The sequence below is a fragment of the Cervus canadensis genome, chromosome 23 (genome assembly GCF_019320065.1).
Source record: "Cervus canadensis isolate Bull #8, Minnesota chromosome 23, ASM1932006v1, whole genome shotgun sequence".
Classification (NCBI taxonomy): domain Eukaryota; kingdom Metazoa; phylum Chordata; class Mammalia; order Artiodactyla; family Cervidae; genus Cervus; species Cervus canadensis.
Genome location: NC_057408.1, coordinates 12,966,955 through 12,992,029, shown reverse-complemented (window position 1 = coordinate 12,992,029; position 25,075 = coordinate 12,966,955). Strand labels below are relative to the sequence as shown.

The 25,075-nt window shown below is 45.8% G+C and overlaps 1 protein-coding gene across 4 annotated transcripts in view; it reads left to right on the top strand.

Annotated features, from left to right (window-relative positions):
- The window catches only part of ALPK2 (alpha kinase 2), a 139,108-nt gene that overhangs the window by 59,871 nt on the left and 54,162 nt on the right, over positions 1-25,075 (top strand). The gene's annotated exons all lie outside the window — the stretch shown is intronic.

Below are 25,075 nucleotides of genomic sequence, written 5' to 3'. Positions count from 1 at the left end.
GGGGTTTTTTTGGTCTTCTTCCTCTAGTTGCTTTAGGTTTAAGTTTAGGTTGTTTATTTGAGATTTTTGTTTCCTGAGGTAAGGTTGCATTGCTGTAAATTTTCCTCTTAGAATTGCTCTTGCCGTGAATTCCAGGTATTGTCAGGTATGATTCTAATAATCACTGATCTCAACTAATTTGTGGTCTTCATCATCCTAAGTACATTCCTTGATTCCCTTCACATACCAACCTTCCACTAGGAAATTGCCACCCACTGATCTTCTGGCCCTGGGGATAGATTCATGCTGTGCTTAGTCGTTCAGTTGTGTCCAACTCTGCGAACTTTTGTGCTGTAGCCCGCCAGCCTCCTTATCCATGGGATTTTTCAGGCAAAGATACTGGAGTGCGCTGCCATTTTCCTACTCCAGGGGATCTTCCTGACCCAGGGATCGAATCCACGTCTCCTGTGTCTCCTGCATTGCAGGAGGATTCTTTACCTGCTGAGCCATCGGGGAAGCCCCACCATTGGGAATTGATTGGTTTATGCCAAGCCATCCACACCTTGCACTTGGCTTCCCTTGTGAATGCTGGTGATTCAGATACAGACTTGGCCTTATCAGCTCTCACTCACTGCCAACCAGATCCCGGAAGATCTCACCATATCCCCAAGCATTCAGGGCCTTCCACAATTATGCCTCTATCTACCTCTGAGGGGCAAAGCAGACATGCACACGGGTTTCCTCATCTGGAAAAGGAGGCGGTTTCTCACACAGGGAGTGTTTTCTTCCACCTCTGGTCTGGAGTGCCCTCGATTGGCTTGTTCACCTGGTCCTTCAAGGCCAAGGTGCAGGCTCCTTCAAATTGCACTTCCCTGAAGCACATTCCTCGTCTTTAACTGTGATTGCTCCTTCCAGAGAAACAACATTCTTGTCTGCATTCTTTGTATAGTGTAGTGGGCCCTGGACCCATATTTGGTTCCTGACTGTGTGACCTGGGAAAAACTAGCTAAGCTCTCCCAGCCCCAGCTTCCTCATTTGAAACAAAATGATAGCAATAATATCAACAGTAGTAATAACAACCACCACCTCACGGAGGGCTGTGCAAATTAAAACTTTCATATGGGGACTTCCCTGGGGGTCTAGTGGCCTGGATGCCATGCTCACAGTGCAGGAGATCGGTTCTATCCCTGCTCAGGGAACTAGATCCCACATGCCGCAAATAAGACCTGGCTCAGCCAAATAAATAAGTAAGTAAATATTAAGAAGAAAAGATAGAGCCATGAATGTAAAGTGCTCGACACAGTACCTGTTATGCAGTTAACATTTAATAAGTATTATCATTTTTTTGTTTTGTTATTTATCTTCTTAATACTTATGTCCTTCCTACCCATATTAAAAACATTAAGGGCTGGCTACAAGATGTATTATACTTTTTCTTAATTGAAATTTTTAATAATTGTCCATGCATAGATGTAAGAAATAAGACAGAGAGACCACTATACACTGTGGCCAGCTTCCCCTGAGGCTAACTTTTGGCAAAACTCTGGTATAATTTTCACAACCAAGATGCATTGATACCATCTGCTGATCTTGTTCAGATTTTCCCTTTTTACTTATACTTGTGTGTGTGTGTGTGTGTATTAAGATCTACAGAAACGTGTCACTTGTGTGCATGCATGCTAAGTCACTTAAGTTGTGTCCAACTCTTTTGCAAGCCTATGGATTTTAGCCTGCTAGGCTCCTCTGTCCATGGGATTCTCCAGGCAAGAAGACTGGAGTGGGTTGCCATGCCCTCCTCCAGGGGATCTTTGTGACCCAGGGACTGAACCCTAGTCTCTTACATCTCCTGCATCGGTAGGCAGGTTCCTTACCACTAGCGCCACCTGGGAATCACTTGTGTCGGCTCATGTAATAAATGTGATAAGAAACTCACCTTCATCTAAGTCCAGTCAAATAGTTAGGCAGGCTGTGTAATTTACACAGTAACTATATGGCAGCTTGAAACGTGCATAGCCCCTCAGTGACAGGGCAGGTAAGAGGTCTCCAGTGAGTTTTTGTTTTTTAAAGCATAGAGAAAATATAAGCAGATCATCTAAACTTCCCTGCCATGTAGTTTTCATATCTGGGACAGAACAATCTGAGACTTGAATTCAGTTACATAATAAAATGTGTCCCCCCCCTTCCCCCTCACCAAACAACAACTGTTAACTCTGACCCGGGAAGGTGGATAAGCCAGCCCTCTGCTGATGATGGGAAGGACAGAAGCTTACAATCACTCATTTCTCAGCACGCGGCAGCCACGCCTCTTGTCAGCGCCGCTCCACGGTTGACTCAGGGAATCACACAAACGTTTGTTTTGTTTTTGATCACAAAGCCCACTGCGCCCCTTCTGCCAAAACCATCCCCATCCCGGACCCACAAGATCGTGGCTGGCTGCAGGCCTTGGACTCGGTCTTGTTAATAATCCACGGACGCTCCTAGGTACCTGCATCCTTGCTTCTCTCCATGTGGTCTGCAGACCTGTTTGTCAGAATGGAGAATCTCAAGCCCCGCCCCAGTCTTGCTGACTCAGAATCTGCAATTTCAACCCAATTCTTGGGAATTCGTATGTATGCTAAAGTTCCAAAAGTCTTGGTCTGCAAGGAGAGGTCTTTCCCGGGTTAGAAAAGGCCCTAAGGCAATGGGTCTCATCCCTGTGGACCTTAAACCAACTGCTGTCTGAGTAGCACCCCCGGCTCCCCACCACCCCAAGATTCTGATGTGATTGCTCTGCAGTGTGGCTTGGGCACTGAGGGTTTTGAAAGCTCCTAAGTGATTCTCTGTACCTCTGAGGTCGAGAATCTTAGCTGTAAATATACAGGTGCCTAAGTCCCACCCCCAGAGGCCCCAGTTTTGGTGGTTGTCAGGCCCTTGGGGAGTGGAATGCCAGTGTCATGCGGGGGGGCTCCAGGCCCCAGGCTGGCAGGATGCGGCTACCTTTCACAAGAGTTTGCTCCCCTCATGCACTACCCTCCCCCCACCAGGGATTCTGGAGCCCCTTGCCCCTGCTTTCCCTCCATCTTAGCCAAGGAACAAAGCACCAGGTCAGTCAGCACTACTTTTCAAATTGAGGCAGTGGGTGTTCTCTGGGGTATTAGGTTGGACAAAAGTAAGTGTGGTTTCAGACCATGAATTTGGAATCATTATAGCTAGGCTCAAACACATCTTTATTAATCAAAATAGGAAACATTACAATCAACACATTTTTGCCAATGAAAAATAAGTTTGTTTTTTCCTGTAGCATAAAAATCCGTACTTTGGGATTTGACAAACTCTTGGAAAGCATTTTCTGCCTCCTGCTGGTTGTAGAAGCGTTTTGCCTGCAAAACGTTGTCAACATGCTGGAAGAAGTGGTAGTCGGTTGGTGAGAGGTCAGGTGAATATGGCAGATGAGACAAAACTTCATAGCCCAATTCATTCAATTTTTGGAGCATTAGTCGTGTGACGTGCAGCTGGGCATTGCTGTGAAGAACTGGGCCCTTTCTGTTGATCATGCTGGCTGCAGGCATTGCTGTTTTCAATGCATCCCATTGATTTGCTGAGCGTATTTCTCAGATGTAATGGTTTCACTAGGATTCAGAAAGCTGTAGTGGATCAGATGGGCAGCAGACCACCAAACAGTGACCGTGACCTTTTTGGGGAAGTTTTGCAAGTTTGGCTTTGGGAAGTGGTTTGGGCTTCCATGGTGGCTCAGATGGTAAAGAATCTGCCCGCAATGCAGGAGACCCGGGTTCAATCCCTGGGTTGGAAAGATCCCCTGGAGAAGGGAATGGCTACCCACTCCAGTATTCTCGCCTGGAGAATTCCATGGACAGAGGAGTCTGGCGGGCTAAGTCCGTGGGGTCACAAAGAATTAGACACAACTGAGTGACTAACACTTGGAGCTTCTTCTTGATCCAGCAGCTGAACTGGTTGTTGCTGGTTGTCATATAAAAGCTACTTTTCATCTCATGTCATAATCCGATCGAGAGACGGTTCATTATTGTTGTGTAGAGTGAGAGAAGACATTTTGAAACGATGATTTTTTTTTCTTTTTAATTTTCGTGACACTGCAAAACGATGATCAGGTCACAAGCCACCCACTTATAGAGCCTTTTCACCTTGCCAGTTTGCTTCCAATGCCGAATGACTGTAGAATGGCTGACATTGCGAGTTCTTCCGCAACCTCTGTGGTTCTAAGAGCATCAGCTTCGATGATTGCTCTCAATTGGTTGTTGCCAACATCTGATGACTGGCCACTGCACTCATCTTCAAAGCTCTCATCTCCTTTGCAAAACTTCTTGACCCACCACTGCACTGTACATTCGTTAGCAATTCCTGGGCCAAATGTGTTGCTGATGTTGCAAAGCTGTCTCCGCTGCTTTATGACCCATTTTGAACTCACTTGAATTTGCTTTTTGTCTAACATCAATTCCACAGTCTCAAATAAATATAAAATAAACAGCAAGTAATGTCATGAGCAAAAAGACAAAGTAAGAAATGCTCATTCAAATGGTATATAAGATAATCACATTTATTTAAGAATGTATTCCAATATCAAATGGCAAAGTTCAACAATGTAAAACTGCAATTACTTTTGCACCAACCTAATCGTGGATCCTGGGGCTTCCCTTGTAGCTTAGCTGGTAAAGAATCTGCATGCAATGTGGGAGACCGAGGTCCAATCTGTGGGTTGGGAAGATCCCCTGGAGAAGGGAAAGGCTACCCATTCCAGTATTCTGGCCTGGAGAATTCCATGGACTGTATAGTATACAGTATAAAAGTAAAAAAATTACTATACTGTATACTATATGTATACTATACTATATGCTATAAAAAAATAGTCCCTAAGTGGGCCTTAGGAAGCATTACTATGAACAAAACTAGTGGAGGTGATAGAATTCCGGTTGAGCAAATTCTAAAAGATGATGCTGTGAAAATGTTGCACTCAATATGCCAGCAGATTTGGAAAACTCAGCAGTGGCCACAGGACTGGAAAAGCTCAGTTTTCTTTCCAATCCCAAAGGAAGGCAATGCCAAAGAATGTTCAAACTACTGCACAATTGCACTCATCTCACATGCTAGCAAAGTAATGCTCAAAATTCTCCAAGCCAGGTTTCAGCAGTACATGAACCATGGACTTCCAGATGTTCAAGCTGGATTTAGAAAAGGCAGAGGAACCAGAGGTCAAATTACTAACATCTGTTGGATCATCGAAAAAGCAAGTTCAGAAAAACATCTACTTCAGCTTTATTGACTACGTCAAAACCTTTGATTGTGTGGATCACAACAAACTGTGGAAAATTCTGAAAGAGATGGGAATATCAGACCACCTGACCTGCCTCCTGAGAAATCTGTATGCAGGTCAAGAAGCAATAGTTAGAACTGGATGTGGAATGACAGACTGGTTCCAAATAGGGAAAGGAGTATGTCAAAAGTGTATATTGTCACCTTGCTTATTTAACTTATATGCAGAGTACATCATGAGAAATGCTGGGCTGGATGAAGCACAAGCTGGAATCAAGATTGCCAGGAGAAATATCAATAACCTCAGATATGCAGATGACACCACTCTTATGGTAGAAATCAAAGAAGAACTAAAGAGCCTCTGGATGAAAGTAAAAGAGGAGAGTGAAAAAGTTGGCTTAAAACTCAACATTCAGAAAACTAAGATCATGGCATCTGGTTCCATCACTTCATGGCAAATAGATGGGGAAAAATGGAAACAGTGAGAAATTTTATTTTCTTGGGCTCCAAAATCAATGCAGATGGTGATTGCAGCCATGAAATTAGAAAATGCTTGCTTCTTGGAAGAAAAGTTATGACCAACCTAGACAGCATATTAAAAAGCAGAGACATTACTTTCTCAACAAAGGTCTGTCTAGTCAAAACTATGGTTTTTCCAGTAGTCATGTACAGATGTGAGAGTTGGACTATAAAGAAAGGTGAGCACCAAAGAATTGATGCTTTTGAACTGTGGTGTTGGAGAAGAGTCTTGAGAGTCCCTTGGACTGCAAGGAGATCCAACCAGTCCATCCTAAAGGAGATCAGTCCTGAGTGTTCATTGGAAGGACTCATGCTGAAGCTGAAACTCCAATACTTTGGCCACCTCATGCAAAGAGTTGACTCATTGGGAAAGACCCTGATGCTGGGAGGGATTGGGGGCAGGAGGAGAAGGGGACGACGGAGGATGAGATGGTTGGATGGCATCACCAATGCGATGGGCATGAGTTTGAGCAAGCTCTGGGAGTTGGTGATGGACAGGAAAGCCTGGCGTGCTACAGTCCATATGGGGTTGCAAAGAGTCAGACACAACTGAGGACTAAACTGAACTGAACTGAAAAGTAGATGCATTCCTGCAACACTTCACATTCTGGAAAATCACATAAAATATCAGGCCTTCTGGGGAAAATAGTACCCCCTGCAGGTTTCTTCAGAAACAGGCTGTTTGAAAACTAGAGACAAAAGCAAAAAGCGGACCCAAGACGTTCACGTGGACCACCCAGGGAGGCGGCTCAGCTTGGCCGACGGCAGCCGCGGCAGACAGTACACGCTCACGAGGTCACCGGGTGGACGTGCTGGCAGCCCTTAGTGAGAGCAGCTGGAGGCCGAGATGGGAAGCCAGCAGTGGGTCTCTGGGGGCTGGCTGTGAGGTTGGGCCTGGGAGGTGCCACCTGCCTTCAGATGCCCAGGCCTGGAGCGTGCCTCTTTGGAGGGAGGAACACTGGGCAGATTTCCTTTTTTTTCAAATTTTATTTTTTAAATTAGAGTATAAGGTGGTGCTAGTGGTAAAGAACCCGCCTGTCAGTACAGGAGACATAAAAGTTGCAGGTTCAACCCCTAGGTCAGCAAGATGCCCTGGAGGAGGGCATGGCAACCCACTCCAGTCTTCTTGCCTGGAGAATGCCGTGGACAGAGGAGCCTGGTGGGCTCCAGTCCATGGGGTCACACAGAGTCGGATGTGACTGAGGTGACTTAGCACGCACGCATAGTTGATCTGCGGTGTTGTGTTAATTTCTGCTCTGCAGCAAAATGATTCAGTTATATATACATAGATAAATAGATAGATTCTTTATTATATTCTTTTCCATTATGGTTTATCTCAAGATACTGAATATAGTTCCCTGTGCTATATAGTATGACCTTGTTTATCCGTTCTGTAGGAAGGAGTTTGTAGCGCCCAACCCCAACTTCTCCATCCCCTCCTCTGTTCCCCTGGGCCACACTTTTAATTTTATTAAAATACAACCAGAATGGGTGCCTGCTGCCAAGGCAAAAGCTGAGTTAAAGGCTGTTCCCTTTCCCGCTCAAGCTGGCTGTGATTTGCTTCCGCTATTCAGGGGTCCTTGCCGCGCCTGCCAAGTCGCTTCAGTCATGTCTGACTTTTTGCAAGTAGCCTGCCAGGCTCCTCTGTCCATGGGACTCTCTAGGCAAGAAGACCGGAGTGGGTTGCCATGCCCTTAGCCTAGGCAAAATTTCCCAAGAACCAACGCACGCCCATGAACGCATCAGGCTACCTCATTACAGAACACGTGTTGTAACACAGAGACAGCCACTGCACCCCGAAGCGGAGGCTCTGAGTCCTCAGGGCACTGCATGCATGTGAGGGCCTGGCTGATCTGTACTGTAATCGCCTGCTAAGGTGAATTTTTTTTTTAAGATTTTTTTTGATGTGGACCATTTTTAAAGTCTTTATTGACTTTGTTACGATATGGCTTCTGTTTTATGTTTTGGATTTTTGGCTATGAGGCACGTAGGATCCTAGCTCCCCAACCAGGGATTGAACCCACACACCCTTCATTGGAAGGCCAAGTCTTAACCAGTGGGCCGCCAGGGAAGAGCTAAGGTGCATGTTTAAAGAGCTCTGAATTCTACCCCAGAGTTTCAGGATCCGCACCTTTAATAAGCTCTCTAGGTGACTCTCATGAGCAAAAGGTTTTAAGCCATGGGTAAATTAGACTGAGACCCCGTGTGACCACTACAACTTGAGGCGTTTCTGTAAAGAATCACAGGAGTTTGAAACATAGGAAGTTTAGGCCTTGTCCCTGTAACCCCTTCACCCTAAGAGGAAAGAGCTTCATGATCTGGATTTTCTTCTGCTTTCTATTTGGCTTGCTATAAATGCAGCTTGGGCTTCACCTGTCCGGCCACTGAAATAAATACAGGCCCTGATTTATTGTAACTAAATCCAAAACAGGTGTGCCAACTACAGCTGAGTTTTATTTTGAGGCGTGGTGCCGGGACAAGAATTTGGACGGCAGCAGGGGAGGCTGGGAGAGGAGGGTCCTTTGGCTTCGAGGGTGGGTTTTAGTCCTGGTGGTAAATCTCTCATCGCTGCCTTGAGTGGGAGCTGAGTGCCTGAGACATGTGTTATCGGTCTTTTTTTTGCAACAACTGAAAACGAACTTGCTTTACTGAAACGAGTTAACCAACCATCTATCAATATGAACACTAAAGCTAAGGTCACCAAAACAGTGTGGTAGTAGCCCCAAACCAGGGCTTCCCTGGAGGCTCAGTGGTAAACAGTCTGCTTGCTGATGCAGGAGACATGGGTTCAATCCCTGGGTCGGGAAGATCCCCTGGAAGAGGAAATGACAACCCACTCTGGTATTCTCGCCTGGAGAATCCCATGGACAGAGGAGCCTGGCAGGCTATGGTCCATGGGGTCGCAAAAGAGTTGGACACAACTGAGCGACTAAACAACAACAGCCCCAAACGGATAAATAAATAAACCAAACTGAGTAGAGAAAACAGAATGAGACCTAAGAATATATTGGAATTTGGTTTATGATAGAAATGAACTGTCATGTTTTAGGAAGGAAGCAAAATCTTTAAAGCAGACACAATTAGCCATCTGTGTGGAGAAAAAAATAAGACCAGTGGACCTCAAATAAACACTAAATGGATTCCTGAGTTAAATATAAAAAATCTAAACTACAAACTACTGGAAAAATTATTGGAAACTATTCTTATGACCTTGAAAGCCATAAGATTTGGAAATGTAAAGATCATCATCAACATCAACAAAAACAAAGCATGATAATTTTGATTATTTCAAATTTTATATAACAAAAATGAAAAATTTTATATAACAAAAATATAAATCAAATTAAATGAAAGTGATACACTGGGAGATATAGGTAGAACATATATATCATAGACAAATATTAATTTTCAATGTATATGAAAAACAGATAAGAAAAATACCCTAAAAAACTGAATTTATAATAGGCAAAAGTAAATAAATATGAAGTTCATAGAAGAGGGAATATAAAATGTTACTAGCTCAGCTGGTAAAGAATCCGCCTGCAATGCAGGAGACCCAGTTCAGTTCCTGGGTTGGGAAGATCTGCTGGAGGAAGGAAAGGCTACCCACTCCAGTATCTTTGGGCTTCCCTTGTGGCTCAACTGGTAAAGAATCCGCCTGCAACTGGGGAGACCTGGGTTCGATCCCTGGGTTGGGAAGATCCCCTGGAGGAGGGAAAGGCTACCCACTCCAGTATTCTGGCCTGGAGAATTCCGTGGATGTCCATGGGGTCGCAAGGAGTCAGACACGACTGAGTGACTTTCACTCACAAACATGAGAAGCTGTCCAAGCTTGTGAGTAATTAGGAAAATATAAAATTTTAAAAATACAACATTTTCATCCAGATAAAAAATTAAAAGATGGTAACATCAAGATATTAACATTGTGGAGAAATGTGTTCATTGCCAGAAATAATGTAATTTGAGGATATCTTTTAACATGAATAAGGGCAGTCATGTCACTTTTCTGCATCTACTCTTGAGAAGAGCCGGCACACAGACCCAGGGAGATGTGGCCCACAATGTGTTTCTCAGAATTGTTTGTCTAAGGAAAGACCTGTTCTGAAACAGTGAAATAAATGTGACCTGTTCAAATGATGGGCATCTCAAAGCATAAGATAGAGTGCCAAAGGCATAGTGTAGATGGATCCATAGCATGTGATAGCCGTCTATGCCCTCCAAACCAACCCAGAAGAGCGTGTGCCCTTTGCACATACATGTGACAGACCACCCTGCACTTCCCAGGTCCAAATGTGACCACAAAAGTCCTTGTAAGTGAACAACGGAGGGAAGAGAGTCAGAGAGAGCTTGGAGATGCTGTGCTGCCGGCTTGGAAGATGGAGGAAGGGGCCACGAGTCAAGGAACGCAGGCAAACCTCTAAAAGCTGGAAAAGGCAAAGAGTTTTTCCTCTGGAGCTTCCAGAAGGAAAGCAGCCCTACCGACACTGTGATTTTAGCCCAATGAGATCCATGTCGGACTTTTGACTTTCAGAACTGTAAGATAATAAATTCTATGTCATTTCAAGTGACTTAAGTTTGTGGTAGTTAAAGCAGCCATAAGAAGCTAATGCAGACAGAAAGGATAATTTTAAAGTAAAGTACCTCCAAGCGGGTCAGGATATTCTTCTTCAGATTTTCACTTCAGATATCCGAGAAGGAGCCCATTTATGACACAGACTTTGCAAATTCTAGTTGTCTTTGGCTTAGAAATCTGACACGGGAGAGAAAGAGAGAAGAGAGAGGCCAGCTTCATTGAAAGCAAGTATGTTGGGACCTCCCTGGCAGTCCAGTGGTTAGGACGTGGTGCTTCCGGTGCAGGGGACCAGGGTTTGATCTCTGGTTGAGGAACTAAGATCCTGTAAGCTGCATGGCTAAAATAATAATAATAAAATAAAAATAAAGTATAACACTTTGGGGAGCTTCCCCAGTTATTCAGCAGTATAGAATCTGCCTGCAATGCAGGAGACACAGGTTCGATCCCTGTGTCAGGAAGATCCCCTGGAGGAGGAAATGGCAACCCACTCCAGTCTTCTTGCCTGGAGAATCCCATGGACAGAGGAGCCTGGCGGGCTACAGTACATAGAGTCGCACAGAGTTGGACATGCTTGAAGCGACTTAGTACGCACATAACATTTTGGAATTCAGGAAGCCTCAGGGAGAAAGGACAGAGTCATGGACTCCACAGCTAATCCACTCGACAATTAGGGTGCCTCAAATGTCTCCATGTCCATACTGGTGTCCCGAGGAACTTCCGGCCTGAGAATGCCTGTGAAGTGGCTGGACTCCAGGAGAAAGCATCCTGGGAAGAGCATGCCCAGAGCATACCTTCTGACCTCAAGGCAGTCCGAGAGGCTGAGGTGGCGCGAAGGAGGCTGGGAAACTGAGGAACCGCTGGTGCACAGGTTCCCAACCCAATGCTCCTGACACTTGGACTGGATAATTCTTTATCCTGGGCAGCCACGCAGGCATTGCAGAATGTTTTTAGCAGCATCTCTGGCCAGTAGCAATCTCTTCCTGTCATCTCTACCCAGTTAGCCACCAAGAATGTGTCTAGATAGTGCCAAATATCCCCTGGGGGGCAGGGCGGGGTGTAACCAAACTCACTCCATGTGTTGATTAGCTCTGGGTAAATTCTGTCCCCTCACTAGTGACAGCTGGGAAGGAAGCTGTTATTTCAGTTATTTTATTTTTTTTAAGTTTTATTGGAGTATAGTTGCTTTACAGTGTTAGGTTTCTACTCTACAGCAGAGTGAATCAGCTATATTAATACACACGTGTCCCCTCGTTTTTGGATTTCCTTCCTATTTTGTTCACCCCAGAGCATTGTGTCGTGTTCCCTGTGCTGTACAGCAGGTTCTCATTAATTATGTATTTTATACATAGTATCAATAGTGTGAATATGCCAATCCCAATCTTCCGATTCCTCCCAAGAAGCTGTCATTTCATTTATCTTTTAAAAATTTTATTTGTTTATTTGGCTGCACCAGATCCTTAGTTGTGGCATGTGAGCTCTAGTTTCCTGACCAGGAATCGAACCCGGGGCCCCCTGCATTGGGAGTGTGGAGTCTTAGCCACTGGACCACCGGGGAAGTCCCCAATTTCATTTAAATCAGCGCTGTCCAATAGAGATTTCACGCAAGCCACATATGTGACTAGTATGTTCACAAGCTGTGCCACCATTTCCTCTATTTAGTTCCAGAATACTTTCATCATCCCCCAAAGAAACCCTATACCACTTCCTATTCTCCTGTCCCTCATCCCTTTGCAAACTTAATTTCTGTCTCTATACATTTGCCTATTCTGGACATTTCATATGCAGGTGAACCTTGTTTTATTATTGCCTTTATTGTGTTTTGCAGACACTGCATTTTATTTTGAAAAAACCAAAGGTTTGTGGCAGCTTGGCATCACGCAAGTCTGTTAACATGATTTCCTCAACAGCAGTTGCTCCCTTTATGTCTCTGTGACACATTTTAGTAATTCTTACAATGTTCCAAACGTTTTCATCATTATTATATTTTTTACGGCGATCTGTAATCAGGGATCTTTGTTGTTTCTATCATGACTCTGGAAGTCTCAGATGATGGTTGGCATTTGTTAGCAATGAAGTTTTTTTAACTGTAGTATATGCATTTTTTAAAGATATAATATTATCACACACTTAATAGTGTAAACATAACTTTTATGTGCACTAGGAAACCAAAAATTGATACGACGTGCTTTATTGTGGTGGTCTAAAACTGAACCACAATCTCTCTGACACCTGCTCTAAATGGAATCGTACAGTAGGCGGGGTTTTGGACTACCTTTTTCACGTGGCATAATGTTCTTAGGGGTCATCCATTGTTAGAGCATCTCTCTTTACTTCTTTTCATGGCTGAGTAATATTACATTATATGAATCTACCACACTTATTTTTGTCCATTCATCAGTTGATAGGCATTTGGGCTATTTCCACTTTGTAGTTATTATGGGTAATGCTGCTATGAACATTTGTATAGATGTTTTTGTGTGGACATATGTTTTAAGTTCTCTTGGGTAAATAGCTAAAAGTGGAATTGCTGGGTAGCTATGTCTAACATTTTGAGGAAACATCATACTGTTTTTCAAAGCAGCTGCACCATTTTCCATTCCCACCAGTAGTGTTTGTGGGTAAGCCACAAATGTAATTAAAAAAATTTTTTTGGAAGCCATATTTTTTTAAAGTTTAAAGACACAGGTGAAATAAACTTTAATGTTGTATATTATTAATTCAGTATAACCAAAATACTACCTCAATATACAAACCATATAAAAGTTGTTAATGAAATACCTTACTTTTTTTGGTAATAAGTCTTCAAAATCTGGTGTGTATTTTAAAACCAATTTGGATACTCTTCATTGGAAATACTTGATCTGTATTGAGATTTCATGACAGTAATGGTTGAAAGAGTAGACTCACATAACCCAGATGGTTCTGAACCCACTTAAATTTTTTCCTAATGGAGTCATGCATCATTTAAACATTTTTACATGTGTTAATAAATTAACTGAATAAAAATTTAAATTCAGTCCCTTAGTGGCACCATGCACGTTTCAAGTGCTCACTAGTCACATAGGGCTGAAGTCCTTATTGCCGAATTCAGACTTAAATTGAAGAAAGTGGGGAAAACCATTAGACCATTCAGATATGACCTAAATCCAATTCCTTACGATTATACAGTGGAAGTGACAAACAGATTCAAGGGATTAGATCCGATAGACAGAGTGCCTGAAGAACCATGGATGGAGGTTCATGACATTGTACAGGAGGCAGGGATCAAGACCATCCCCAAGAAATGCAAAAAGACAAAATGGTTGTTTAAGGAGGCCTTACAAATAGCTGTGAATAGAAAAGAAGCAAAAGGCAAAGGAGAAAAGGAAAGATATATCCATTTGAATTCAGAGTTCCAAAGAATAGCAAGAAGAGATAAGGAAGCCTTCCTCAGTGATCAATGCAAAGAAATAGAGGAAAACAATAGAATGGAAAAGTCTAGAGATCTCTTCAAGAAAATTAGAGATACCAAGGGAACATTTCATGCAAAGATGGGCTCAATAAAGAACAGAAATGGTATGGACCTAACAGAAGATATTAAGAAGATGTGGCAAGAATACATAGAAGAACCATACAAAAATGATACTCATGACTCAGATAATCATGATGGTGTGATCACCAACCTAGAGCCAGACATCCTGGAATGTGAAGTCAAGTGGGCCTTAGAAAGCATCACTATGAACAAAGCCAGTGGAAGTGATGGAATTCCAGTTGAGCTATTTCAAATCCTAAAAGATGATGCTGTGAAAGTGCTGCACTCAATATGCTAGAAAATTTGGAAGACTCAGTAGTGGCCACAGGACTGGAAAAGGTCAGTTTTCATTCCAATCACAAAGAAAGGCAATGCCAAAGAATGCTCAAACTATTGCACAATTGCACTCATCTCACACGCTAGGAAAGTAATGCTCAAAATTCTCCAAGCCAGGCTTCAACAATATGTGAACCGTGAGCTTCCAGATGTTCAAGCTGGATTTAGAAAAGGCAGAGGAACCAGAGATCAAATTGCCAATATCTGCTGTATCATCGAAAAAGCAAGAGAGTTCCAGAAAAACATCTATTTCTGCTTTATTGACTATGCCAAAGCCTTTGACTGTGTGGACCAAAACAAACTGTGGAAAATTCTGAAAGAGATGGTAATACCAGACCACCTGACCTGCCTCCTGAGAAACCTGTATGCAGGTCAGGAAGCAACAGTTAGAACTGGACATGGAACATCAAACTGGTTCTAAATCAGGAAAGGAGTATGTCAAGGGTGTATATTGTCACCCTGCTTATTTAACTTATATGCAGAGTACACCATGCAAAATGCCAGGCTGGATGGAGTACAAGCTGTAATCAAGATTGCTGGGAGAAATCAATAACCTTAGATATGCAGATGACACCACCCTTATGGTAGAAATCAAAGAAGAACTAAAGAGCCTCTTGGTGAAAGTGAAAGAGGAGAGTGAAAAAGTTGGCTTAAAACTGGGATGACCCTGAGGGACGGGATGTGGAGAGAGGTGGGGGGAGAGGTTCAGGAGGGGGAACACATGTACACCCGTGGCTGATTCATGTCAATGTATGGCAAAAACCACCACAATATTGTAAACTAATTAGCCTCCAATTAAAATAAATAAATTAAAAAAAAACTCAACATTCAGAAAACTATGATCATGGCATCTGGTCCCATCACTTCATGGCAAATAGATGGGGAAACAGTGGAAACAGTGGCTGACTTAATTTTCTTGGGCTTCAAAATCACTGTAGATGCTGACTGCAGTCATGAAACTTAAAAGACGCTTGCTCCTTGGAAGAAAAGCTATGACCAACCTAGACAGCATATTAAAAAACAGAGACATTACTTTGCCAACAAAGGTCTGTCTATTCAAAGCTATGGTTTTTCCAGTAGTCATGTACGGATGTGACAGTTGGACTATAAAGAAAGCTGCTTCTGCTGCTGCTAAGTCGCTTCAGTCGTGTCCGACTCTGTGCGACCCCATAGACAGCAGCCCACCAGGCTCTGCCGTCCCTAGGATTCTCCAGGCAAGAACACTGGAGTGGGTTGCCATTTCCTTCTCCTAAAGAAAGCTGAGTGCTGAAGAATTGATGCTTTTGAACTGTGGTGTTGGAGAAGACTCTTGAGAGTCCCTTGGACACCAAAGAGATCCAACCAGTCCATCCTAAAGGAAATCAGTCCTGAATATTCATTGGAAGGACAGACATTGAAGCCGAAACTCCAATACTTTGGCCACCTGATGCGAAGAACTGACTCATTTGAAAAGACCCTGGTGCTGGGAAAGATAGAAGGCAGGAGGAGAAGGGGACGACAGAGGATGAGATGGTTGGATGGCATCACCGACACAATGGACATGACTTTTTTCGAACAGTTTTAGGTTCAGAGCAAAATTGGGAGGAAGGTACTGAGATTTCCCATTTACCCCCCGTCCCTCCCCCACTGCTAACATCCCCCACCCAGAGTGGTATGTTTGTTACAATAGTGAACTTACACTGACATATTGTTAACACCCAAGTCCATAGTTGACATTAGGCTTGACCCTTGGTGTGTACATTCAGCGGATTTTGACACGTATCCCCCATCATCGTACGTTGTTGTTGTTTAGTCGCTCAGTCGTGTCTGTCACTTTTGTGACCCCAGGACTGTAGCCCACCAGTCCTCTGTCCGTGGGATTCTCCAGGCAAGAATACTGGAGTGGGTTGCCATTTCCTTCTCCAGGGGGTCTTCCCAACCCAGGGACTGAACCGGCACCTCCTGCATTGGCAAGCAGATTCCTCACGCTGAGCCACTAGGGAAGCTCATCAGAGTATGCAATACTATTTTAAAGGCAAGGGCTGCTTCCTGCATGTCACGTACTCTTAGCTAAGGGTAGAAACACATGGCAGACACCAGCGACTGTCAGCCCCTGAGCCCCTCCAGCCTCCCATCTCTCACCCCATGCGGACCTGGTTTCTAGTGACAAGCCCTAACTAAGACAACCCCCCACTGCCAGGACCTTGGCGCCCCAGTTGGCATCCTGGCAGCCCTGCAGCTTGTTGGGCAGGCTCCACTGCGTCTCCTGTATCACTTTGAAAACAACATGCCCCCCACCCCCAGCCCCCTATCGGGTTGCTGTCAAGCTGCAGGACAAAAGAGGACACATTCCAGCCGCTCTGGAGGTCACAGGTGATCAGGCTTGGGAAGTCTGACGTGGAATAGAAAGCTGGGGAGTGGGAGGGGAAGTGGCTTTTCCCTTAAGCGTGTTTTTGTCCTGAGTTTTCATCCTGAGACGTCTAAGGGGCTCCTGTCCAAAGGTGGAGAAACAGCATCACTGTCTGCCCAGAGGCGGAGGTCACAGCCCGTTCTCTCAAGGACCCTGGGCTTGTGTAGGACAGAGCTTCTGAAACTGTCACATGTGTGCACGTCACCCATGGAGCCCGTCTGACAGCTGCTTTTCATCGGGCTGGTCTGGGGAAGGGTGTGCGATCCTGAATATCCAGCAAACTCCCAGGGATTTCTGGGGACCACACTTAGAGTAATGAGGGCTGAAGGCTATCCCTGGGGAGTAGTCAACGTGCCTCGCTCATCCCTTCCACGCTCCTCCACGCTCAGTCGCCCGATCATCGCCTAGAATAGCCAACGCTTATGGAGTGTAAATACGCACCAGGGGCTGTGCTAAGACGGCAGTGCTTTGCTCACTTAATTATCTCAACAGTCCCAGGGGACAAATCCTGCTGGTGTCTGGGCTCTGGGTCAGGATGTGGTGCGGCCTGGCTCTGAACAGAATCTGCCTGAGTCCAGGTCCTAATTGTGACATTACACAGCTTCCTAATTCCATGTAGGGCCGAGTCCCTTCACCCTCTTTAGAACTAAAATAAACTCTGATAATGGTGGTTGCCTCTGGGGAAGGGCGACTGGGTGAAGGTAGGAAGGCTTGTTTGTCCCCCACACCCTTTCATTGGATACCTTGTGCATTTTGCGCCGTGTGTATATTACCGACTCAAATAAATAATTGGCTTAAAAATAGTTGTAAAAAAATAATAAGCCCATAGCATTCCTATTCATAGTTAGAATATATACAAGGGCCAGTGTCAGACTGGTGCCCAAGGGGATGTTGACTAAAAAATATTCACAACCTAAAAGTTGAGTTCTGTCTTATTGAAGTGTTTGTGATCAGTCGTATCTGACTCTTTGCAACCCCGTGAACTAGAGCCCTCCAGGCTCTTCTGTACACAGAATTCTCCAGGCAAGAATACTGGAGTGGATTGCCATTTCCTTTTCCAGGCGATCTTCCTGACCCAAGGATCAAACCTGTGTCTCTCGCACCTCTTAAACTGGCAGCCAGATTCTTTACTGCTTCGCCACTTGGGTTTTTATTAGGTGGGAATTTTTAGGGCTTCAAACCTGGGAGGCAGCCTCTCAAGTAACCCTGAGAGAACTGCTCTGAGTTGGGGGCCGGGAGGGGGCAGCTGGGATATATAGGAGTTTGCGACAAAGAGCAGGCAGTAGGAACAAAAGCTGAGTTTAAAAGAAAACCAGCTGTCTCGAGTTAAGGAATTTAAGGCTTTCATCCGTATGGGAAGACACCACAGTCTGGGCTCACTGACATCATGTCTTTGATTCTCGCCTCAGCTCTCTGGGGCCAGCACCCTGTGTTTTCACATCCTGAGTTCATTTCCTCAGTGCTCACCAGCTCAGCACCCGCTGTGGCTGCAGTCGCTGAGGACGGTGATGTCCTCTGTGTACTGATAGGGCAGGAAGGATTCCAGGTATCAGGAATCAGATGTTTGCCTCTAACCTGGGCATTCAGCATCATGATTGCGATGAAGGTCCTTTGGAACCCAGCCGTATCCATCCCATCCTCCATAACGTACAGAACAAGGCTGGCTTCAGCTCCCACCAGACGATAACTGATGTAACCCTTACCACTTGGCCCGTGGGGACTTTTCCGCAGCTGGTAGACTCTAGGAACAACTCAGTGGGTAGGAAATACTGGTAAAAATGGTGCCTTTCAAACTCATAGGTGAAATTCCTTCTCTTCAGACAACTGGGCATGGGTCTGAATTCCATGGTGCTTGTCTTTGTTCTTTTGTGATATCTCACATTAACGGAGAGAGAAAAAAATCATGTTAATCAGTAACTGGTTGTCCTCAGCCCTCGTGGTACCCAGATGGGATTCAAACCTCACGGCTAGTCCACTGGCCTCTGCTCATTGCCGTGCCTCTGGAAATGTGAAATTTCAAGTATACGTTAAAGGAATTCAGGTGAATTACTTTAGAGTCCATATAGTGAGTGAAGTGGAAGTGGAAATGGAAGTGTTAGTCACTCAGTCATGTCCAACTCTTTGTGACCCCAGAGACTGCTCCACCAGGCCCCTCTGTCCAAGGGATTCTCCAGGCAAGAATACTGGGGTGGGTTGCCATTTCCTCCTCCAGGGGATCTTCCCAACCCAGGGATCAAACCTGGGTCTCCTGCCTTGCAGGCAGATTCTTTACCATCTGAGCCACTAGGGAAGCCCATAGTGAATGAATCTAATTGCTAAAAAGAGGCTCTCTGAAGAAGGAAATGGCAACGCACTCCAGTATTCTTGCCTGGAGAATCCCATGGACAGAGGAGCCTGGTGGGCTACAGTCCATGGGGTCTTAAAGAGTCAGGCAAAACTGAGTGTGCACGCAATAAAAAGACACTCTGACCTGATCAGTTTTTCCTGAACACACAAACTTCCCACGTAATTAGCCATGCTTAAGAGTGCCAATAAGAGAGGATTAACAGCTCAGAGGCACATATTAGGGTCCAGTCTGGCTGGAACCTGGTGTGTATAGATGAAAGGCTGGTCTGGAGCCTGTGGGGCCCTTATCACTGGCCTAACGAGTGGGAAGAGACCCAGCCAAGTGCTGGGGAAATAGCACGATGTTCCTGCTGTGCTCAAAATAGCTTTGGATACTTCCACCTGCCCCCCCACCCCCGCAAAAAAAACCAAACCCCCACTAGTCTAAAATTCATTTGCTTCACACATATATACAATAACCACATGCACCCTCCCCATCTCTCCACCTCTCTACCTCTCTTCACGTCACTAACAGAAGGAGAACAGCATGTGTGTGCAACAAAACCCAGGGACCTCACAGGTGGGTGGCTGGAATCCACCCAGACACGTGGATGTAAGAAAACGACTGTGTGTGCATGCTAAGTCGCTTCCGTCGTGTCCGACTCTTCGAGACCCTATGCACCATAGCCAGCCAGGCTCCTGTGTCCATGGGATTCTCCAGGCAAGAATCCTGGAGTGGGTTGCCAAGAAAATGACTAGAACTCCACCATTTCGATGGCACATTTGCAGACGGTGGGAGATGTCCTCCCTGGCCTGTGGAGGTCCTCCTGACTGTTCTGCAGGGCTGTGACATCAGCTCATACACCATCCTGGTGCTGCTGATCCACTGAGGTCACTGCTGGGAGGGGACCATTATCCTGGCCCACGTGGCCTCCGGTCTGGTGGCTCCTGCCCTTTCTGCACCACACCAGGGAACTGATGGCCCGTCGTGGGAGACCCCACACAGCCCGGTCCTCTGGGGCTCCTGCTGCTTCCCTCAGGAGCACGGCCTTTCCCTCCTGGAAGCTAATGTGCTAATGCTAGCTAACATGCTAATTCCATATTCCATATTCCACATGAGTAATTGCTGGCTCATTGGAAAAGACCCTGATGCTGGGAAAAATTGAAGGTAGGAGGAGACGGGGACCACAGAGGATGAGACAGTTGGATGGCATCACCGACTCTGGGAGATGGTGAAGGACAGGGAAGCCTGGCGTGCTTCAGTCCACGGGGTCGCAAAGAGTTGGACACGACTGAGCAACTCAACAACAATGCTAGTTCCATATTAGCTAATGTGCTAATTCCACATTTGCTAATATGCGAATTCCATGTCTGGACCTCAGCAGAGATGCCCCAGGTACCTCTGTCCTCTCCTCTGCTCCGTGACCAGCAGCACTCCTTCTCATTAGGGGAAGTCTGTCTCTGCCCCAAATACTCTGTTCATCCAGCAAATGTTGAATGAACCCCCCACTCTCTGCTAGACCCCATTCTATGTGGCAGGAATGCAAAGGTGAGCAAAGCCAAGCACTCCACACCCCACCCCAGGGTGCTTCCCTTCCCAGGGGTGGGGGGGGTGGGAGGACAGAGGATCAGCAGACGCGCCTGCATCATCAGCAGTGACGGCGCTCTAGAGCCAGGCGCGGCGGGACAGAGAGGGTGTGGTGCTTTGGGAAGGGGGTCTGGCCTCTCTGGATCTTCTAACTGTTCGGAAAACAGTCTGACCCTGACATTTTAGGCATTTCAATGCCCAGGAGCTCAGTATCTAGAATACAGGCTGGTTTTGTTTTTCACATCCCTCCCTGAGACAGCAGTGGGTGACCTCTCCATTTGCCCGAGCGCAGAGAGAGCACACAGGATGTTACACACGGAGATAAGCAGCCGTGGAGTGAAATCCCTCCGACATCACGGGGGTGGGAAGGGGAGCGAGGGGTGTCCCGCCTCCGTCAGGGCCCCGCTGTGTCCCTCCGTCTCCCCATCTCGAGTTTCTGGGTGGCGGCTCTGCTCTCACGGGGACTCACGGCGTTGGAGGGTCAGCACAGAGACTTTAGAAGGACAAGACCATTTTGAACGGCTAAATACGCTCATTCCATGTCCATCACTATTACTGTGCTGAGCTTTTCAGAGGACCCAGAAACGCTGAGGGTTGGCTTGAAAAGACACTGGCGGATCTGAACTCAGAGTAAGTCAAAGCCACAAGGCAGCAGGAGGGGCCCCGAGCCCGAGCAACTTGCCTCCACCCCTTACGCACCCTCACGTCCCAGTTTCTCTTCTCAGTTTACCCTCATCATTAGGGGCAAGGGCGAGAATCCTGAAGGCAGAGAAGAAACAGGAGAAGTAGCAGCCGGCTTCTCCTAGGGCCCGTCTGATATCTCCTTGCTTCCTAGATTTTGAATATCTTCTCTGAAAAACTGCTCAGATCAGCTCAAACCTAATTTCTGGGGCACTTCCAAGTTTCCATCCTCTTGACATGTCACCTGCTAAGACTGCACCCCGCGGGCCCTGCATCGTGTGTGGAGCTGGTGTCTGTCCTACCAGTGCGTGATGGACCAGGTTTCTTAACCATCCTCCGCGCCCCCCACCCCCACCCCCTCCCCAGCTCCTTGGAGAGTCTTCTGGGAAAAAGGGAGGCAGAGAAGCTGCTCGGCCTGTGACTGATCCAAAGAACCAGCGGAGGCAGCAGGGACACGGGTCCTGAGGACCCCAGGCAGGGTCCTCAAGAGGAGCGGCAGGATGCAGGGGAGGCGCCCCAGGCCAGGTGGGAGGAGCAGCAGCCCGAGATGTTGCAGTCCGTCTTCTGATCAGGGCTAGAGGAGCAGAGGTCAGGGTGTGGCCTGTGGTGACACAGAGAGAGACGAAGCATGGGGCCCATCTCACCCCACTCCACCGTGATGCCCAGGGCTCCTCCCCAGGGCCTGCCATCAAAGGGGCAGACGCACCGCCATGCTTCCAACCCACTGGGCTCCTCCCGGCAGCTCCGGCCACACTGCCTTCACCCTCTCTCCACGCACAACTTCCACACAAATAAATACGTTGCATAGTGGCTCTGACAGAGCCCAAAGATGACAGCTGAGCAAACTCATGTTTATTTATTTTTCTACTGAAGTATTGCTGACCCACAATATTATTTCAGTTTTGGGTATACAACATAGTCATTTGCTATTTTTATAGACTATATTCCACACCAAGTTAATACACGATATTGACTATATTCCCTGTGCTGTATGTTACATACTTGTAACTTATTTATTTTATACCTAGTAGTTTGCGCCTCAGTCCCCTTCACCTATCATTTTCCCCTCCCCTTACCCCTCTGAGGCTTCCCTTATGGCTCAGCTGGTAAAGAATCTGCCTGCAATGTGGGAGACCTGGGTTCAATCCCTGGGATGGAAAGATCCCCTGGAGAAGGGAAAGGCTACCCACTATAGTATTCTGGCCTAGAGAATTCCATGGACCATACAGTTCATGGGGTCACGAAGAGTTAGACACGACTGAGAGAGATTTTCACACAGACTACCCCTCTCCCCTCTGGGAACCATTAGTTTGTTCTCTCTGTGAGTCTGTTTCTGTTTTGTTGTATTTGTTCATTTGTTTTATTTCTTAGAGTCCACATATAAGTGAAAACATTAAGTATTTTTCTTTGTCTTGCATATTCCACTAAGCATAATACCTTCCTAGTCTATCCATGTTGTTGCAAATGGCAGTTTCATTCCTTTTTATGGCTGAGTAGTATTCCATTATATATATTTTATATATATATATAGTAGTATATATAGAGAAGAAGTGAGAGATATATATATATATCTCTCACTTCTTCTCTATGCATTCATATGTTGATGGACACTTAGGTTGCTTCTCTATCTTCGCTATTGTAAATAATACTGCTATGAACATTGAGGTGCATGTATCTTTGTGAATTAGTGTTTTTGTTTTCTTCAGATAAACACCCAGAAATGGACTGACTGGATCTTACAGTAGTTCTGTTTTTCTGAGGAACCTTCACACTGTTTTCCACAGCGGCTAAAACAATTTACGTCCCCACCAACAAGCGCTCTCCACATCCTTGCCCACACTTATTTAATGCGTGTTTATTAAGCACCTACTTGGTGTGTCAAGCATTCCCATAAGTGTATGTCAGTCCCACGGGAGTGTAGAATGCAGTTCCTCGTGCTGGAAACCCAGGAATGGTCGTGACGCCCTCCTAATCCTCAATCCCTACATCTAACCAGTCCCCTATTCCTGTTATTTTTCCCTCTACAGTGTCTCCTGAGTTGGAATCGTCCTCTCCCTATTGGTTTCCAAGGGCTGCCATAGCAAATTATCACTTTGGGGGGCTTAAAACAACAGATAGTTATTCTTTCATGGATCTGAAAGTCAGAGGTCTGAAGTCAAGGTGTTGGCAAGGCTGGTTCTTCCCCGAGACGCTCTCTGAGGGAGAAGTCCTTCCGCGCCTCTCGCCAGGCTTCCAATGGCTGCCAGGCGTCCTTGTGGCTGCAGCACTCCAGCTCTGCCTACATGGTCACATGGTGTTTTCTCTGCGTGCCTCTGGGTCCAAATGTCCCTCTTCTTATAAAGTTCCATTCTAATTCAGTATGGCCTCATCTGAACTTAATTATATCTGCAAAGATTTTATTAACAAATAAGGTCAGATATACAGGTGCCAGGGGTTAGAACTTGAACATATCCTCTGGAGTTCACGATTCCACCCAAAATACACTCCATTCTTCAGCCACCACCGTAGCCCAGGCTTTATACTTTTCTCTGGGCCATTGTAACAGACTCCTTGGACCACTGTTCTTCTCTTCTAAAACACTGTTCACGTTACTGCAACAATCTTCCTGAATCCTAAATCTGGGAATAATCATTCCCTTGTTTAAACCAATGACAGCCATCACTTTCCTGGCTCCTGTCAATCTCGAATGGACCCTCTTGCTATAAGAGTAAATCTGTGCCACGTGCTGGGGCCTCCAGAACCAGACTGTGGGCTATGTCACCTGTCTCCCTGCGCCCACCCTTCCCTTTGCATACACCCCATATCCTGGTCATTCCAGATAAATGGACACCTGGCCACCCCAGTGCCTTTGTTCTTGCTATTTCCTCCACCTTCTCTCCTTGTAGAACACCTGCCAACCTCCTGGATTTTGCCTCCTGTTGTTGTTCTGTCCCTTAGCCATGTCCGACTCTTTGTGACCCCATCAACTGCAGCACACCAAGCTTCCCTGTCCTTCACCATCTCCCTGAGTTTGCTCAAACTCATGTCCATTGTGTCAGTGATGTCATCCAACCATCTCATCCTCTGTCGCCCCCTTCTCCTCTTGCCTCCTTGCCTTTCCCCGCATCAGGGTCTTCTCCAATGAGTCGGCTCTTTGCATCAGGTGGCCAAATACTGGAGCTTCAGCTTCAGCACCAGTCCTTCCAATGAATATTCAGGGTTGATTTCCTTAAGGATTCACTGGTTTGATCTCCTTGCTGTTTAAGGGACTCTCAAGAGTCTTCTCCAGCACCACAGTTCGAAAGCATTAATTCTACGGTGCTCAGCCTTCTTTATGGTCCAACTCTCACATCCATACATGCCTCCTTCCTCACACAGAATTCAGGTTCTAAGAATACACAATCTTTCCCGGTGATAATCTTTCCTCAGTAGTTAGGGTGAGGCCTGGCACATAGAGAGCTCTCTACAACTCTTTGTTGAACAAAGGAATGAAGGAATTCACAAATGTAAACACACAGGCTACAAGTTCTGGATCCTTCCCTGCTTCACTTGTCCCTTCTCCTCTCCCTGAAGAAAAATTCATCTCTCCAATAACATTTCATCCCTAGTCTCTTGCTAGCCTTTACTGTATATTTCAGCTGTTTGTTTGCCCAGCTGGGCTGTTGCTCTATGAGGTAGGTGGAAGTAGACCCTGGGTCTAATTCATCTGTAAATGCCAAGAACACACACACACACAGTGCCTGCCAATATTACCTGTCGAACTGAATTAAATCTAGTTACACAGGCAAGACAGAAACGTGAAAACTCATATTCCCCCACCCACTTCAATGTACTGTCTCCACTGTATTTACAGAGCTGAGAGTGGGGGTGGGGCAGGAGGTTAAAACTGCAAATTCTGTAAGTTCCCCTTTCTGCTGATGCTTGAAAAAT